The sequence below is a fragment of the Moschus berezovskii genome, chromosome 18 (assembly GCF_049115385.1).
Source record: "Moschus berezovskii isolate FMDL1 chromosome 18, NW_MosBer_1.0, whole genome shotgun sequence".
Classification (NCBI taxonomy): domain Eukaryota; kingdom Metazoa; phylum Chordata; class Mammalia; order Artiodactyla; family Moschidae; genus Moschus; species Moschus berezovskii.
The window spans coordinates 16,845,477-16,858,077 of NC_142477.1; positions in this window are offsets into that span (position 1 = coordinate 16,845,477).

The following is a 12,601-nucleotide window of genomic DNA, read 5'->3' on the forward strand; positions in this document are numbered from 1 at the left end:
TTTGTGTCATCTCACGTGTGTCATTTTCTGAAATTGAAAGAAGATGTTTTACTGAAGTCTTCTTCATAGTCAGCAGTCATCTGACATAACAATGAAAGTATGGATGAAGGGTATTATAAAAGAAAACATAAAAATATATGCTGTTGTTGTTCAGTCACCCGGTCGTGTCTGACTCTTTGCAACCCCATGGACTGCAGCGTGCCTGGCCTCTCTGTCCCTAATACATGGTGTGTTCGCTCAATTGTGTCTGATTCTTTGCAGCTCCTTGGACTATAGCCCAGTAGGCTTCTCTGTTCATGGAATTTTCCAGGCAAGCATACTGGAGTAGGTTGCCATTTCCTCCTCCAGGGGATCTTTCCAACACAGGGATCAAACAGGTATCCATTACATCTCCTGCATTGGCAGCCATATTCTTTACCACTAGTGCCACCCTCACCTGAGGTAAGTGATTCAAATTGGGGTCAAAGAAGATGTAATCAAAATTTTGTGGATGAGGAAGTTTTGACACAATAGTATTGGGGGTGGCAGAAAATGAAATAAATATCATATAATTCAGGGGATCATGGCATCCAGTCCCATCATTTCATGGCAAATAGATGGGGAAACAGTGGCTGACTTTATTTTTCTGGGCTCCAAAATCATTGCAGATGGTGATTGCAGCCAAGAAATTAAAAGACACTTACTCCTTGGAAGGAAAGTTATGACCAACTTAGACAGCATATTAAAAAACAGAGACATTACTTTGTCAACAAACGTCCGTCTAGTCAAGGCTATGGTTTTTCCAGTAGTCATGTGTGGATGTGAGAGTTGGACTATAAAGAAAGCTGAGCATCAGAGAATTGATGCTTTTGAACTGTGGTGTTGGAGAAGACTCTTGAGAGTCCCTTGGACTGCAAGGACATCCAACCAGTCCACCCTAAAGGAGATCAGTCCTGGGTGTTCATTGGAAGGACACCAATGATGTTGAAGCTGAAACTCCAATACTTTGGCCTCCTGATGCGAAGAGCTGACTCATTTGAAAAGATCCCAATGCTGGGAAAGATTGAGGGAAGGAGGAGAAGGGGACGACACAGGATGAGATGGCTGGGTGGCATCACTGACCCAATGGACATGGGTTTGGGTGGACTCCGGGAGTTGATGATGGACAGGGAAGTCTGGCATGCTGCAGTTCATGGGGTTGCAAAGAGTTGGACACGACTGAGTGACTGAACTAACTGAACTCAGATGTTCACAACCTTTTTGGTACCAAGGACCAGTTTCATGGAAGATCATTTTTCCATGGGCTGTGGGGGAGAAATGATTTGGGGATGATTCAAGCACATTACATTTATTGTGCACTTTATTTCTATTATTATGACATCAACTGCACCTTAGATCATCAGACATTAGATCCAGTGATTAGGGACCCTGGTTTAAGGGTTAGGCTGATTTTGAGATCATAGCTTGCAAATTTAAAGACACAGTGTATTATTATTTACTTATAATTCCAGCTCTTAGGACTACAACACTTTTAGGATACATATCTTTGGGTCTGTTTGTATAATCATGAAAGTAGTGGGTTCCAATATTAAAATATCAGAATTTCAGAATGTAAAAGATGATATACTCCAAAAATTCCAACTTTAGGAAATAGGTGAGTGAAAGTTACAAACATTAATTTTAAATAGGAGATTCTTTGAAATAAAGTAAATTATTTAGATAAATTTAATATAAGCAAAGATATTCATATTACACGTGGACTAGTCTGTAAAGCTCTTCTAACTTAAATGTATTTGAATTTTTGTCCTCATATCATGGAGGATTCTTAAATTATAAATAAAGTATTTAAAATTAAAAATAGCTTCTTATTTTTGTGTATTATTTCTTAAAATATATTTGTTTCTTAATTTTATGTTTAACATTTGATGTAAACAAAGCATGTTATAACATGTTAATAAAAAGATGAATAATGCAACTATAAACTGTTCTATCTAAATAATAATTTTATCAATAGCAATTTGATCATAATTAACTAACATCATGATGCTTACTATGTGCCTATCACTTCTGGGGACAGGTTATTTATATTATTTAAATTTTACTCTATTAAACATGCACTATTATTTTGCAATAATTTGCAAATAAGGAAGGCTGTAACTTGCTCAAGGTAACAGAACTAACAAAAGGCAGAGTTAGGCAGAGACCTCTGTTCTCTAAATGTTAACAGTTTTTATGATTTCAGTAGATAAAACGATGGTGAGGATCCCATGCATGTTCAATAATATGATACAATTCTACGTGAGGAATACATTTTATCTGATGAGGGAGCCTGATGAAATAGATTTCTGGAAATATATATCTTGGGATGGATTTCACAGTACCGTAGATGTAGAGAAACTTAGCTTTTGAGTTGTTGACATCATTCAAGTGCAAGGAAATTAGCTTTTGGATGAAGCAAATTTCACTTGTTTCACTGTGAGAAGCCAGTGTCTCTTGACTTTTACATAATTTTATATAATGCTCTTCAAAATAATGGTGCATTTCATTCTGAAATAAAATGAAATTATTATATCACAAACATATATTGTCCTGAGGCTTTTTATCCATAAACTATACATGATATTAAAAAAAATATCATAATCAACAATAAAACTGTACTCTATATCCAAAAAATTCATAGGAGACATTCAATATGCCTTGAATGCCTATTGTTTTTCAGTTGTTAAGTCATGTCCAACTCCTTGCAACCCTATGGGTTGCAGCACGCCAGCCTTCCCTATCCTCCACTATCTCCTGGAGTTCGCACAAGCTCATATCCATTGAGTTGGTGATGCTATCTAACCATCTTATTCTCTGCCATCCTCTTCTCCTTTTTTCCCCCAATCTTTCCCTGCATCAGGGTCTTTTCCAATGACTTGGCTCTTCGCATCAGGTGGCCAAAGTATTGGAGCTTCAATTTTAGCATCAGTCCTTCCAGTGAATATTCAGGGTTGATTCCCTTTAGGACTGACTGGGTTGATCTCATTGCAGAGATCCGTGAATGTCTATCCATAGACTGACATAGATAGAATGTCTATCTACATCTACAAGATTTTCCCTTCTTGGTTAATTAAGATGACTGGACACCCTAGGTGGTATACAAATAGAGTTATAACTGCATAGTCTTCTTTATCTAAAGAAGAAACTATTAAATTAAGGGTCAGAATTAATAATATTTCATATTCCAACCACCTTAATATCAGACAACAATATCTTAATTGGAAATACCTTTATAAAGCATGAAACTAAAGTTCTGCAATCCAACCCCTGAGAGCATTAATGGAAGACACATCAAATAATATCTCTTGAGAATCTAGAAAATTTATAGCTGATGTTATAAAGTGTCTTTCTGAATTATAGGCACTAAAGCAATTTCTTCACTTATAGAATAATAGGTTTAATTTGCATGACTCCCACTCAAGTATCATTATTTCCCTTTAATTAAAAAGTACCCTGTATAGTACATCTATATAAATAAACATATCAGGATACATTACTTAAGCCTGTTTTAACAACCACAGATAAAAGCCCTTTTGTAAATGGCTTACAGTTTACAAAAGATTAAAAAGCATAACTTTGAAAAAAAAAGGAAGAACTATTCCAAACACTATAATTTGAGGAATATGCAAGGAAAATAGGTGGTTTGCCATGATAGTAATTCAAGCTTGATAATTTAGTAGTGATTTCCTTCTAGTCAATTTAGCATTATTCTTCTTTTTAGAAACATTGCATATTTTACCATATCTTTCTTAAAATTGTACATGATTCTTTTTGCATTTGTGAATGCATAATTTAAACAAAAGTAGCATGAAAATATGTGGGAAAATCTGGACTCTACGTGACACATATTTAACCTAAAAACAGATTTAAATTCTGCTATAATTTTTAAGTTCTCTTTCAGTAGTTCTTTACATTTTCATTACCTTTTCTAGCTATACACGTTTCCGTTTTATTCAGCTTTTAAATTTCCTTATGACTTGTTTTCTTTTTGCGTCCTGAATATAAATTTCAGTTCAGTTCATTTCAGTCACTCAGTCGTGTCCGACTCTCCGTGACCCCATGAATCACAGCACGCCAGGCCTCCCTGTCCATCACCAACTCCCGGAGTTCACTCAAACTCATGTCCACAGAGTCGGTGATACCATCCAGCCATCTCATTCTTGGTCGTCCCCTTCTCCTCCCGCCCCCAAACTTTCCCAGCATCAGAGTCTTTTCCAGTGAGTCAACTCATAGCATGAAGTGGCCAAAGTATTGGAGTTTCAGCTTTAGCATCAGTCCTTCCAATGAACACCCAGGATTGATCTCCTTTAGAATGGACTGGTTGAATCTCCTTGCAGTACAAGGGACTCTCAAGAATTTACTCTTTCCCAATATCTATTTCCATTGCTACAGCCCATGATTTTAGACCAATGAGTTTTTGTGGCTCCATAGGTCTTCAAAAATGCTTGAATTATCCTTGGTCTCCAGTTTTTTCTTCATAATTTCCATATTTGTTGTTTCATTACCTACTCCCATAATTTCAGATTATGGGATTAATCTGAATTGGATAATTTCCAGCAGATGCTTTAAGTAAGAGAGATTCATTCACCTTCTCTTCTGTTTGTGCTATATCCACATCATACTCTCAGATCTGTATCTGAAAGGCATCTGTTCTGATTTTCATTGTTGTTTAGTCACTAAGTCATGTGTGACTCATTGCAACCCCATGAACTGCAACACACCAGGTTTCCTTGTCCTTCTCTATCTTCCAGAGTTTGCTCAAACTCATGTCCATTGAGTCGGCAAGTCTATGAATCTGAGAACAGTTTATCCTCTTCCTTGAATATCTGTCTCTGATATTTCAAAAAATCATTAACATAATAGGGACTGTTCAATACTTCAGCAGATGGTTGTCTTTGTCTGGACTCAGAGACTCAGTACAAATAACTTGTCCTGCCTGCCTGAGCAATGAAGGTATGATCCAACATGCAGGCAAAACTATGGAGCAAAGAATGACCAATGTCAGGCATTCAAGAACATCTCTGTCTAATCATGCTGACCACAATGTACATGTGAATATGTGTGTAAATATATATATATATATATATATATATGACAAATGATGTGATAATGAGATCCATTTTTCTCGTGTTGGATTGGGAAGTGATAAACAAGAAGAAAAAATTAGGATAACCACACAGTAAAGGATTACAGTTGGATACATAAGTGTAAACTATTGTTTAACTTAGAGACACACATGAATACAGATAGAAGTATTTGTAACTAGATGCGTATACATAGATCAACATTCAAATATGTGTCTTTGCTCTATACACTGACAGGACGTACAAGCAACAATTTCACAGAAACAGCAAGCTTATTTTGCTTCCAAATCTTACTTCTAATACTATTTTCCATAAAATGTACCAAGAATCCTTAACTATCCCTCCATCTCCCTCTCTTTCCCTCTCCGTTACACACACACACACACACACACACACACACAACAACAACATGACAATGGAAAGTATCTCTAATGGTCCCGCTGGAACAATTTGAGTAACAAATGAACATGCATAGGATTTTAACCTTGCATATAAAATATCTGGGTGCGTACAGATATAAATATATGATTAACTGTATAAATGAGATGGGGAGAATGGACAAATTTCAAGTGCAGGGGATGGTAAAACTGGCCAAAAAGTTCCTTCTAGTTTTTCCAGGACATCTTGGGAAAAACCCTGAGTGAACTTTTTGGCCAACCCAATACTTTGCAGGCAAAGTGAAGACTTTAGAATTCCACCCAGCTCCTTAACTGTGGACTGGTCATAATGTCTTCTTTTTAAACAGTGAAGTATAGGAAAGGGGAAAGAGAATAACTTTGCAGCCCAGAAATCTGGCAAAAAGGTATCACACTACCAGAGACAGTTGATCAAAGTTAAAGTCAACAGTGATGATAGTTTGCACTCTTGACATGATGTAATGAGAATGACATTTTATCTCTTTCTTCTCAAAACCCCATAACACTATCTGATCATGAAAAAAACATCAGATGAATCTCACTACTGGGATAGTACACAAAATACCCAACAAGTACACCACAAAACTGTCAAGGTCACAAAAAAATCTGGGATAGATTGTTATAACCAAGAGAATGCTGAGATATGACACCTGAATGTAATGTGATATCCGTCATGGACTGTTAGACCAGAAAAAAAAAAAAAAAAAGACATTTAGAAAAAAACAGAGCATGGGAATTAAGTATCAGTCAGTTCAGTTCAGTTCAGTCGCTCAGTCGTGTCCGACTCTCCGTGACCCCATGAATCACAGCACGCCAGGCCACCCTGTCCATCACCAACTCCCGGAGTTCACTCAAACTCATGTCCACAGAGTCGGTGATGCCATCCAGCCATCTCATTCTCCGTCGTCCCCTTCTCCTCCTGCCCCCAACCTTTCCCAGCATCAGAGTCTTTTCCAGTGAGTCAACTCGTCGCATGAGGTGGCCAAAGTATTGCAGTTTCAGCTTTAGCATCAGTCCCTCCAATGAACATCCAGGATTGACCTCCTCTAGAATGGACTGGTTGGATCTCCTTGCAGTATAAGGGACTCTCAAGAGTCTTCTCCAACACCACAATTCAAAAACATCGATTCTTCGGCGGTCAGCCTTCTTCACAGTCCAACTCTCACATCCATACATGACCACGGGAAAAACCATTGCCTTGACTAGACGGACCTTGGTTGGCAAAGTAATGTCTCTGCTTTTTAATATACTATCAAGGTTGGTCATAACTTTCCTTCCAAGGAGCAAGCGTCTTTTAATTTCATGGCTGCAATCAGCATCCGCAGTGATTTTGGAGCCCAAAAAAACAAAGTCTGACACTGTTTCCACTGTTTTTCCATCTATTTCCCATGAAGTGATGGGACCAGATGCCATGATCTTTGTTTTCTGAATGTTGAGCTTCAAGCCAACCTTTTCACTCTCCTCTTTCACTTTCATCAAGAGGCTTTTGAGTTCCTCTTCACTTTCTGCCATAAGGGTAGTGTCATCTGCATATCTGAGGTTATTGATATTTCTCCCGGCAATCTTGATTCCAGCTTGTGCTTCTTCCATCCCAGCGTTCCTCATGATGTACTCTGCATATAAGTTAAATAAGCAAGGTGACAATATACAACCTTGACGTACACCTTTTCCTATTTGGAACCAGTCTGTTGTTCCATGTCCAGTTCTAACTGTTGCTTCCTGACCTGCATACAGGTTTCTCAAGAGGCAGGTCAGGTGGTCTGGGATTCCCATCTCTTTCAGAATGTTCCACAGTTTATTGTGATCCACACAGTCAAAGGCTTTGGCATAGTCAATAAAGCAGAAATAGATGTTTTTCTGAAACTCTCTTGCTTTCTCCATGATCCAGCGGATGTTGGCAATTTGATCTCTGGTGCCTCTGCCTTTTCTAAAACCTGCTTGAACATCTGGGAGTTCACGCTTTACATACTGCTGAAGCCTGGCTTGGAGAATTTTGAGCATGACTTTACTAGCGTGTGAGATGAGTGCAATTGTCCGGTAGTTTGAGCATTCTTTGGCATTGCCTTTCTTTGGGATTGGAATGAAGACTGACCTCTTCCAGTCCTGTGGCCACTGCTGAGTTTTCCAAATCTGCTGGCATATTGAGTGCAGCACTTTCACAGCATCATCTTTCAAGACTTTAAATAGCTCAACTGGAATTCCATCACCTCCACTAGCTTTGTTCATAGTGATGCTTTCTAAGGCCCACTTGACTTCACATTCCAAGATGTCTGGCTCTAGGTCAGTGATCACGTTATCGTGACTATCTTGGCCGGGAAGATCTTTTTTGTACAGTTCTTCTGTGTATTCCTGCCACCTCTTCTTAATATCTTCTGCTTCTGTTAGGTCCATACCATTTCTGTCCTTTATCGAGCCCATCTTTGCATGAAATGTTCCCTTGGAATCTCTAATTTTCTTGAAGAGATCTTTTGTTTTTCCTATTCTGTTGTTTTCCTCTATTTCTTTGCATTGATCACTGAGGAAGCCTTTCTTATCTCTCCTTGCTATTCTTTGGAACTCTGCATTCAGATGCTTATATCTTTCCTTTTCTCCTTTGCTTTTCGCCTCTCTTCTTTTCACAGCTATTTGTAAGGCCTCCTCAGACAGCCATTTCGCTCTTCTGCATTTCTTTTCCATGGGGATGGTCTTGGTCCCTGTCTCCTGTACAATGTCACGAACCTCTGTCCAGAGTTCATCAGGCACTCTATCAATCAGATCTAGTCCCTTAAATCTATTTCTCACTCCACTGTATAATCATAAGGGATTTGATTGAGATCATATCTGAATGGTCTAGTGGTTTTCCCTACTTTCTTCAATTTAAGTCTGAACTTCGCAATAAGGAGTTCATGATCTGAGCCACAGTCAGCTCCTGGTCTTGTTTTGCTAACTGTATACAGCTTCTCCATCTTTGGTTGCAAAGAATATAATCAATCTGATTTCGGTGTTGACCATCTGGTGATGTCCATGTGTAGAGTCTTCTCTTGTGTTGTTGGAAGAGGGTGTTTGCTATGACCAGTGCATTCTCTTGACAAAACTCTATTAGCCTTTGCCCTGCTTCATTCCGTGCTCCAAGGCCAAATTTGCCTGTTACTCCAGGTGTTTCTTGACTATCTTTTGCATTCCAGTCCCCTATAATGAAAAGGACATCTTTTTTGGGTGTTAGTTCTAAAAGGTCTTGTAGGTCTTCATAGAACCGATTAACTTCGGCTTCTTCAGCATTACTCGTTGGGGCATAGGCCTGGATTACTGTAATATTGAATGGTTTGCCTTGGAAACGAACAGAAATCATCCTATCATTTTTAAGATTGCATCCAAGTACTGCATTTCGGACTCTTTTGTTGACCATGATGGCTACTCCATTTCTTCTAAGGGATTCCTGCCCACAGTTGTAGATATAATGGTCGTCTGAGTTAAATTCTCCCATTCCAGTCTATTTTAATTCACTGATTCCTAGAATGTCAACGTTCACTCTTGCCATCTCCTGTTTGACCACTTCCAATTTGCCTTGATTCATGGACCTAACATTCCAGGTTCCTATGCAATACTGCTCTTTACAGCACCGGACCTTGCTTGTATCACTAGTCACATCCACAACTGGGTATTGGTTTTGCTTTTGCTACATCCCTTTATTCCTTCTAGAGTTATTTCTCCACTGAGCTCCAGTAGCATTCTGGGCACCTACTGACCTGGGGAATTCCTCATTCAGTATCCTATCATTTTGCCCTTTGTTACTGTTCATGGGGTTCTCAAGGCAAGTATACTGAAGTGGTTTGCCATTCCCTTCTCCAGTGGACCACATTCGGCTGTGGTCCATGTGATCAGATTGGCTAGTTTCCTGTGATTATGATATCAGTCTGTCCGCCCTCTGGTGCCCCCTAGCAATACCTACCGTCTTATTTGGGTTTCTCTTACCTTGGTCGTGGAAAATCTCTTCACAGCCGCTCCAGCAAAGTGCAGCCGCTGTACCTTACCTCGGGTGAGGGGTATCTCCTGGAGGCCGCCCCTCCTGACCTTGAACGCGGAGTAGCTCCTCTCGGCCCTCCTGCGCCCGCGCAGCCACCGCCTGTTGGACGTGGGGTAGCTCCTCTCGGCCGCCGGCCCTGGCCTCAGGCGTGGGGTAGCTCCTCACGGCCGCACCTCTTTGCGTGGTTCTTTGTGCCGGGGCCGGCATCTCTCGTGTTGCGTCTGCGCCGCCGGGGAATTAAGTATAAATTTTATTTAAAAAGAATGTATCGATATTGGTTCAATGTGAGAAATATACTGTAATAACATAAGATTTAATAAGGCATGTGGCATAGAGGAACTCTTGGTATTATCTTTGCAAGTTTTCTGCAAATTTAGAACTACTTTTTAAAAAGCTTATTTAAAAATTTCTTTTGTAGGCTGGAAATTTCCTTCACTCAAAGAAGAAATATATTTCATATTTTGGTTGTAAGTCCACTGTCTAAAATAAGTGAGTTTTTCCCTTGGGTGAGTTACTGATGAATATCTTGATAGGATATAACAATATTCAGCCTGTTAAAACAAATAATCCACAAACATTTATTGATATCTCAAAGTAAAAACAACCTTTAGGAATATAAAACAACCTTCAACTTTTTATTTTGCCTTTGTTGGACCTTATTTGACATAGTGAAAGATTCCATTTGTCCTGTTACGGCTTTCTAGTCTTAATGATAATGCTCATTCATTTGTCGTTTTTCAGTTGCTCAGACATGTCCAACTCCTTGCCACCCCGTAAACTGCAGCAGGCTAGGCTTCCCTGTCCTTCACCTTCTACTGAAGCTTGCTCAAACTCATGTCCATTGAGTCAGTGATGCCATCCAACCATCTCGCCCTCTGTCTTCCCTTCTCCTCCTGCCTTCACTCTTTCCCAGCATCAGGGTCTTTTCAAATGAGTCAGTTCTTTGCATCGGGTGGCCAAAGTATTTGAGCTTCAGCTTCAGCATCAGTCTATCCAATGAACTGAATCTATTCGGGGTGGATTTCCTTTAGGATTGATTAGTTTGATATCCTTGTTTTCCAGAGGACTCTTAAGAGTCTTCTCCAAAACCACAGTTCAAAAGCATTAATTCTTCAGCACTTGAGCTTCTTCATGGTCCAACTCTCACATCCATACATGACTACTGGAAAAACCGTAGCTTTGACTAGACGGAACTTTGTTGGCAAAGTAACGTCTCTGCTTTTTAATATGCTGTCTAACTTTTCTTCAAAGGAGCAAACATCTTTTAATTTCATGGCTGCTGTCATCATCTGCAGTGATTTTGGAGCCCAAAAAATAAAGCCTCTCACTGTTTCCATTGTTTCTCCATCTATTTGCCATTAAGAGGCGGGATCGACTGCCATGATATTTGTGTTTTGAATGTTGAGTTTTAAGCCAACTTTTTCACTCTTGTCTTTCACTTTCATCAAGAGGGTCTTCAGTTCCTTTTCACTTTCTGTCATAAAGGAGGTGTGATCTGCTTATCTCAGATTATTGGTATTTCTCCCGGCAATCTTGATTCAAGCTTGTGTTTCATCCAGCCTTGCATTTCACATGATGTACCCTGCATATAAGCTAAATAAACAGGGTGACAATATACAACCTTGACGCACTCCTTTCCCAATTTGGAATTAGTCTGTTGTTCCATGTTGGGTTCTAACTGCTGCTTCTTTACCTGCATACAGATTTCTCAGGAAGCAGGTAAAGTGATCTGGCATTTCCATCTCCTAAAGAATTTTCCACAGTTCATTGCAACCCCATGTACTGCAGCCTGCCAGGGTCCTCTGTCCATGGAATTTTCCAGGCAAGAATACTGGAGTGGGCAACCATTCCCTTCTCAAGAAGATCTTCCCAACCCAGGGACTGAAGGCAAGTCTCTCACATTGCAGGCAGATTCTTTACTCTCTGAGCCACCTTGGAAGAGCATGCTGTTTCATATATCTATATATATCGTATTACTTATTTTGAATATTTACATTAGAATTGTCAAGTATGAATATTGTATGATCATTTATAATTTGTGAAAATATTTAAAAGCACACTATAGTCTCTGATTTATAGGATCTGATTTATTATGCTTGAGCGTAATATCAGTTCAGTTCAGTTCAGTCACTCAGTCGTGACCGACTCTGTGTGACCCCATGAATCACAGCACACCAGGCCTCCCTGTCCATCACCAACTCCCAGAGTTCACTCAAACTCATGTCCATCGAGTCTGTGATGCCATCCAGCCATCTCATTCTCTGTCGTCCCCTTCTCCTCCCGCCCCCAATCCTTCGCAGCATCAGTCTTTTCCAGTGAGTCAACTCGTCGCATGAGGTGGCCAAAGTATTGGAGTTTCAGCTTTAGCATCAGTCCTTCCAGTGAACACCTAGGATTGATCTCAGTGAGTTATGTTTTATTTATTTGAAAAGTAAAAGTTTACTTTTTACTTTTTTTTTTACTTATGTAAAAGTTTACATAAGAGAGCAAATTTATACATATTCTATTATTTTCAAAATTTGTCTGAAGTATTGTATTTAAGACTAACTGGCCAGTATTGGTTAATTCAGAATTAAATCAGAACAAGTTTTATATTTAGGTAGGAAACAAAGTAAAACAAAATCAACAAAAAATGGCTTATATAAATCTGGAAATTTTTTATTTACAAAGTAAAGTCTTATGGAAATATATTTTGTATAAATATTATGAACAAAATATGTGACTTACCTGGAGGGTGCAGTGAAAGGGCACTTTGAATATTTGATCATTGTTGTTGTTTAACACAACTATTTTAAAAGGTAGGGCCAAAATCAAGAAAGCACTGTTGCAATTTCTGACTTGCAATCTTAAGATGTTATATACAAAAATAAAGTGATGATTTTTTAACTAGTCTGTTTGGGGTCATGCTGGTCAAAGAAAAATTTCAGTGGAGCCAGAAATCAACAGTACAAACACCTTACTTCTTTCTCTAATGGGAAACACTCACTGAAATTTGAGTTCAGGGGTCAATATTATGACTCCAAAATCTACATTCTCTAGTTTCAAATGATTTTTCATCTTCAGGGTCACTATTGACTCTG